Raw genomic sequence first — 7747 nt, 5'->3', positions numbered from 1 at the left:
TCATTCAACATTCCTTGAGTCGTATTTCGTCCGGAGTGAGCCCTTATACATAAAATCAGAATTCACACCTAATGACTCATAAGTAGTTTTCAAGTCTTCAAGATCAATTTTCCCGTCGTTGTTTTGATCAATGATGGCAAATCCCTGTAAAGGTCAAAGAATGGACCACTTCTTTGAATTCTTGGATCTGTGCTTGAGTAAGTTTTCCAATTTTCCCCGGAGGTTTCAGGCTTGCCTTTTTTCTGTTCTGGAAGGAGTATTTTTTCTGGTTTATAGTCATTTTTTGACCTGCCTTATTACTCATTCGTGGCTTTTCGATGTTGATTATTTCTCTTATTAATGATGAATTTGATTGCTATAGATTTCCTGTATACTTTGAAACGTTAAGTGCTCTTATGACAGAAAACATATATTCAATTTATATCACGAGAATTGTATTATTTATAAATTGAATTCCTTCATCACAGTTTTTAATTGTCGGCATATCCTGGGGTCTATCAACACATATAGAAAATAGCCGAATTTCGATTATTATAATGTTTGGATCTGAACCGGATCTCCAGCATGTACATTGGACTTGTAGAGTCTCTCTACTTTGGCTGGAGAGAGGCGATTAAAACTTGACAGTAAATCTCGATTTGATTTTAAAAATGTCTAATTTTCTGATTAAATAGAGTTAGATAGAAATTTTTTTAACTGTTTTAAAAAAAGTAAATCCGATCACGACATGATTTCTAAATAAATAAAAAATGCAACAAACTTATGAATATGTATAATATTGCCACAATATTAGTGACAACATAAATAATGAGGAACAGTCGATCCAAAATCAAAGCGGAAAGCCTCCATTCAGAGAGAATTGAGTTAATTCGGTCTTTCGATTCCTTCCTTCCAAAGAGTTCTCTCACGCACTCAGCAATTTGACGAACGTCAGCCTCCACACTGTTCGGCAAAATCCGTTGTCGAACATTGGGTTTATAAATTCTAATATTTTTGGGAATAGTTGTTATATTGTCATTTTCCGTGAGATTACGAAATCCAATAATTCGTCCAGTTTAAAAATAACCTTCAAATAATCATAAAAATAAACTTTTTTAAGTTTAATCGGCAGAGGATTCACTTTTTCTCCCCTCATATTAAAAGTAACAACAATGGCAGCCAAAAATGTGGACAAGGTTATGAGGACCATGTTGAACACAAAATAACTCCCTACAATAAAATCTTCCCACACAACAAAAAACCCAACAGCGGCACGGTCGAGGCAGCTCGCGGAATTGATTCGGAAAGTAGCAAAAGAAGAACAAAAAACGCAACATAAATATTCATTCCTAATCAGTAAAAATATATAAAAAACCGAGTAACATTTTGGAAGGGGACTCGGCGGGAATCCAAAATATCGAAAGTGTGAGCATCGACAGAAGAATGCAAGGACGGCCAAGATATAGTGATAAAACCCTCCCTTTCTGCTGAGAACCAAATAAAATGTTATATCAACGAATTTCTCAGAACAGCAAGGATAATTCTTGATGCTTTTTACAGCGTTAGACTCGAGAAGATTCCACGTGTTGCTTTCCACATATTCTGTCAGTTCGAATGCTTCTTTATTATCATAGAAATCCATATCGACGTCCTCGCCTGTGTATGTCCAGGACCCAAACTTGAGTTCGCATTTTTGAGTGTCAAATGGAAAGTAGAAAATATCGATGGGACACGAAGATAGAAGAATTGACTGAGGGATCCACAGGATTCTTCCATCTGCGTATATTGTAGCCAAGGCGTCTCGTTTGTCTTCTAATCTCATATCCGCACTATGTATCAATATATGTGTTGTATACTAATTATAAAGTACAATATCTGGTTTCCAGATGAGGTGAGAATATATGCGAATGACGGAGATGTTGTCGTATTCCGACGGGTTCCATTGGAGGAAATGGTCGTGCCATGACTAAAAATAATAATTTTTGATATTTCGTAACAAATGTGAGCCACACGTTTGTTGTGAGGACTTGCTCTTTTTCGTTCAAATTGAGGATTTGGATTAAAGTAAGTCCAAATAAATCTTTAATGTGTCTAATGAGCTTTCAACTGGTCGATTCGATTTACCCGATTCGTGATAGCGTTTTAGAATTTGCTTAATCAGCAATTTTTCAGTTGACATACATTTACTACAAAATATAGTTTAATTAGGAACCATGTTGTAGTTGTGTTAGAAATAATATGAAAAACATTCCAAAATTTAATTTTAAAATTGTTAAAAATCTTTTTTCAAAATGAACAATCACACAAATAAACTTTAATGAAGCTCACCTTTATATACTTAACTAATTTAATTAGCAATTCGATAAAATCGATTGAAATGTTTTAATAGTGCCCCATTAATGGATTGGTTTTTTATCTAAAAACTTAAATTTATAACATAATTAGACTTTTTAAAATCACAACTTAAAACGAACAAATGGGGTCAAGAGAATAATTGCAGAAGTCTCACATTTGGATCGTTTTGACCCCAAAAGTGTCGAGGAACAAATTAAATATTCTACGAATTAACAATATTGTTTTCACTAAATAACTAATTTAAAATAAACTGAATCAATTATTCACCTTTCAATATATAGAAAGGACAACTACATCAACTATTTTATTTCTATCTCAACTAAATTTAAACTTAAATTTGACCTTATTTACTTCTTCTAGCCTAATATTTTCTGAACCCAGCCAAAATCTAAGCACTTTTTGATATCTCAGCTCTCTAACCACGCCAATATATTTCATTTTCAATTCCTGTGACTTAATCAGTAAACATGTTACGACAGAAAAAAATGACGATTTATTTCATTAAACATTTTCTGAAATTAGGACAACCACCCAGGACTTTGTCTTTTATCAAAATATATCAAAATTAAAAAAATAAAATTAAAGAGAATTCAAATTATCCTCAAATCTAAATCCCAATAAGAAAAAATAAAACCGCTGAATCAAACTGAAATTTCTCGTCTGCTTTTCATTCGAAATACGACACAAATATGTAATATACTACAATCAACGACAAACATACATCACAGCCCACAAATACTCTCCCATCCTCACCCACAGGCACCTCCAAATTGGATGTACATCGAATTGCCTGAAAGGACATAAAAAACCATCTTTCAACCAACAAAATTTTTTAAATTTTTTGTCGATTGAAATTCCTGAATTTTTGAACCCGGAAAACAAGGCGATGGCCAACTTGGAAATTTATGGTAAAAATACCAGTTTTTGTGCCTTTTCGACAGACCGACAGGCCACGTGCAAAATGGCAGGCTCAAATCTGACGGAAACACGTCCGACGGTCTCTTCCGTGTTTTTCAAGGCTTCGGTCTTTTTTGACTACACAAAATTAGACCAGGGCACGTGGGTCGCAAAAATCGTGTGTAACGTACAGCCATTTGCAGGATTGTTTATCGTTGGTTATGTTCTTTAAAAATATATTATTCTTATACGGTGATAGATAGGGAGACTCTGCCTGAGCATGAACTAGTGGTATAGTAGTCGTTGTGGTTGTTGATAAAAGTGATTATTTTAAGTAAACGATCATCAAATGATTTCTTTATGCTTAAATCTGGAGAATTTAAACACCGTTTTTTGTTAATTTCAAAATTTTGCATTTAGTGAGATGACCACGTGATTACAAAAATTTGAATTTTATTTAAAACTTTTATAATAAATTTGATAAACAAAAAAATGATTAAATATCATAAATTGCAATTATGATTTTCATTAGATGTATCAACTTTCTGAAAAATTTTTTTCCTTGACTTAAATCGCGAGCATATTTTGGCAAAAATTCTGTCATAAAATTCTAACGAGCGAAGCCATTCTGGCAAAAATTTCCAATCCCTCAAAACCCTCGGCAAAACCCCGGGCTTTTTTTTTTGAAAAATGGACACAACCACGACAAAGACCAGCAAAATTAACATCGGCGACAAAACCCCGACAAAAACCTTCCACCCACCCAACGACAATACAAAAATAAATCCAGGAAACATGAAAAAAACCAAGACAATGTAGACCAAGGGGAACCAACGGTACTTTTCCGTGATCGTCCCAAATCTGTGAGCAGCCATGAGCGGGACCTGAAAATCAAAAAGTGGACTACCCTCCGAAGCAGGGGGACAGGGTACCACACCAATATGCCATTCAAGTTGAAGTACAAATGACAAAAAGCAACCTGAAGAGCAGGAAATCGTGTTTCTGGGTCAATCGCCAACGCAGCGAGAATTGCAGTAAATGTGGTTCCCAGATTCGAACCCAGACACATTGGATAAAATCGCTCAATCGAAATAATATTCACTCCAACCAACGGAGTTAAAATAGACGTGAATGCTGAACTACTTTGCAACAGCATGGTGAAGACAACTCCAACTACGATGGCAAAATAGCCCGTCAAGTGTTTGAACACCCCCGGAAGTCAGAATTGATTATCTAAAAAATCTATCAAAAATACTTTTTGACTCCAAAAACGAGTTTAGAATTGAGCAGAGAATACAAAAGTTTAACAAGAAATACAAGACCCACTGCAATGCACACAAGTGACAAAACTAGGAGAATGGCCCCGATTTGAGAGTCAGTCAGAGTTGAGTAAGCAAAGAGAAAGCCACCTGCTCACTAATAGGGATCTACAACGGAACACAACAGCTATATTTCTCTGTCTTGTTGTCAATCATTCTTTGACATTTTTTCTTTAAAATGCTCGTTTCGTTAGATTTACTGATTTTTTTCTTGTCGATTTGAACAATCAGATTTTCGAGACTTTTTGTGATTTTTGAAAAAAAGTCAACTTTGGAGACCTTCGTGCAGTTTTTGCAAACCAAAGGCACACACGATTTCCACGAAATGTACTCCAAATACCCAATACCAACAGTCGCAACTAAAAAAACTCACAAAACAAACAAAACTTAACAATTCCTCCAAGTAAGAAATATTCCGACAGTCAGCAAATTAAAAATGTCGTGAATCACTGCCCCCGCGAACGCACGTGCAAAATCACCGCGGTTTTTGATGTTTCCGAAGGCGACGATGGTGTTGGTGAGGGACGTGCCAATGTTGGCCCCCATGATCACGGGAATGGCCACACTCACGGAAATTACTTAAACACGGAAAAATGACTACTTTTATTTCCCACCATCGTGACGATTATCGAGGACGAAGCAGACGAGCTTTGGACGACGATTGTGATGAGAATTCCAATCACAAGTCCCACGATTGGGTTTTTGAGCAAAGTTATTTTTTCTAGCGAACTTGAAGGGTTTCCTCCTCAAAAAATGTCAGACTCGAATTACCTCCGAGTAGTTTTAAGGATGTCCCCATTAGTTTGAGAGAAAATATGAACAAGTACAAGACTGAAAATATAACTACAGTCTTTAGAAATATCCGAATATATGCAAGGATCTTATTTTGGCTACCTTAGACATCAAAAACCATTTGAAGGACCTGATTTTTTTGAATTAGTGGCCAAGGGTGAATCCTCTGTGCCTAGAAAGATTTAATTTGGGAAAATACGTATCTGACAAGTCATGGACATAAATTATATAAATTAGACCGATTTATTAATTTAAAATAAGACACGCTGAATTAAATTCCTAAGTATTTATTTGAGAATAATTTATTTTTAATAGCATTTAATAAAGCAAATTTAATTTCTAGTTCCTAAAAACTAAATTCATAAAAAATTCATTTGACCTATTTAGATAAAAAGATTCCCAAACTCAGACTGTCCACTGTTTAAAATGTAAAAAATTAATTTAATGTTTCCATTGTATAGTGGACAAATCGACCCCATCCTGAACCATCTCCCAAAGAGGACTACACAATAAGACCCCCCGTACCTCATTTCCCTCAGTTTATTGACCTTCTCGACCACCAAATCGACAGTATACTCCACCTGTGCTAATGTAGTAAACCTGCCTATTCCAAACCTACCAAACACTCCCCACCAACTACCGAATCGACGAATGAGCCAACTCCTCAGACGTAGCCAAGGCTCTCAGGACATAGGACGGCTCGAGAGTACTCGACGTGCAGGCACTGCCACTACACAACCACCACTCCTAACCTCCCAGAGGAGACCGAAACATTCTTTATGGCCATCAACAGACTCTCCCCTTCCACACAACTGAAAGATATGTTCACACACCCTGCAATACACCCACACAACACACCGGATATGAACGATCGGGGTCTCCATTTCTCTCCAGTTTGTCCAATCGAGAAAACAGTCCATCAACCAACACATTTCTGAGCATACTGACGTGTTTGTAGTCATACTAGAATAGACAACACACACCACCTCCATCTCCTCCCCCGCGACCTTGGCAGCCTCCCCCAGTCCGACCACCAGACTGACCGGCAATGTCCCACTACGGAAACCCGTTCCTGTCCTCCTCCACTCATTTGGGGGGTCAGTCGCACTCTTTGAGCCCTATTCACAAAAAGTGCCCCAATCCCTTCCATATATCAACACAATACCCTTAGGACCGTATATTTTGTGCCCACTGATAGACAGAAGGTCAATCTTGTCCTTTCTGACATCAACAGGCACCTTCCCGACCGTCTGGGCTGCATCGCAGTGAAAGAACACTTTATTCCGTCGACACAACTCCCCTGCCAATGACAACCAACCCAAACCAATGTCCCCGATTGGCTGAACTACTCCTATTTCATTATGTACCCCCATTATCGACACCAAACACGTGTCGGGGGTGATCTCCGACTCCAATAACTACAATTCTCTACTTTCCGTGGAATACCTTCAGGTCGACGATCCCCTTCGTGTTGACGGGGAGGTAGGTGACCCTGAAACCCTCACTTTCCAGAATCCTGCAGCAATCGAGGACACATTTGTGTTCCTGGGTTGTTTAGTTTGTTTTTTACGATTTGTGATGTGATTATGTGTTTCCGTTTTTTTCCGTAGAAATGGGCGATTCCTTTGAGGGACAAATTGTTGGATTCCGTGGCCCCCGATGTGAATATTATTTCTTGGGGATTTGCATTTATTAGACTCGCCACTTGCTCTCTGGCTCGGTCCACGGCGTGTTCGGACTCCCAGCCGTAGAAATGTGTCCGTGAGTGAGCGTTGCCAACACAGTGAGTCATGTATGGCAACATGGCGTCCAAAACACGTGGGTCCATTGGGGTCGTGGCTTGGTAGTCCATATAGATTGGTCGGAGTATTGGAGGGGCGGTTGTGGATAGGGATTTGATGATTGTTGATATTATTCGACGGGAATTCAGCATGTGAGAGCTTTGTAATCACCGAACAACAAGTATTTGTTTTATTTATTTAATTAGCTAAACCACGGTAAAAACCGAATGAATATTTTATTTAATAACATTTTTAAATTAATAATTTTTTAATAGATAATAATATTCAAGAAAAATCGCAAGAGTGTGGAATCGGTGAGGAGGCAAATGCACTCTTGAAAAGACTTTGTCCTCTGAGGGCCAACGTTCACTGTACGAATGGGCAGACAGATTATTTGAATAAAAACATTTTTTATTAAAATATCAAGTTTAGTTATTTGATAGTTTAGGTATAGTGTTACTAATTTGGTCATTCCAATCTCTGTCTCCTGTTCCCGCTCTGGGACATATTGGCTCTGGGAGTGTCGGCATCGCTAGTATCGACACACAATGTATCAGCGGTGTCTTTTCCGACGTTATTGGTTTGTATTCTGTGTTCATATTTTGGCAAGTTGCTCTGAGAACG

The 7747-nt window shown here is 37.6% G+C and overlaps 1 pseudogene; it reads right to left on the bottom strand.

Annotated features, from left to right (window-relative positions):
• Nucleotides 1-7194, bottom strand: LOC115231866 (annotated as a pseudogene).
• Between the last annotated feature and the right edge of the window lie 553 nt (nucleotides 7195-7747).

The sequence above is a fragment of the Octopus sinensis genome, unplaced genomic scaffold, assembly GCF_006345805.1.
Source record: "Octopus sinensis unplaced genomic scaffold, ASM634580v1 Contig18913, whole genome shotgun sequence".
Taxonomy (NCBI): Eukaryota; Metazoa; Mollusca; class Cephalopoda; order Octopoda; family Octopodidae; genus Octopus; species Octopus sinensis.
The sequence above is the reverse complement of the archived record's forward strand: the minus strand, read 5'-3'. Positions and strand labels throughout refer to the sequence as shown.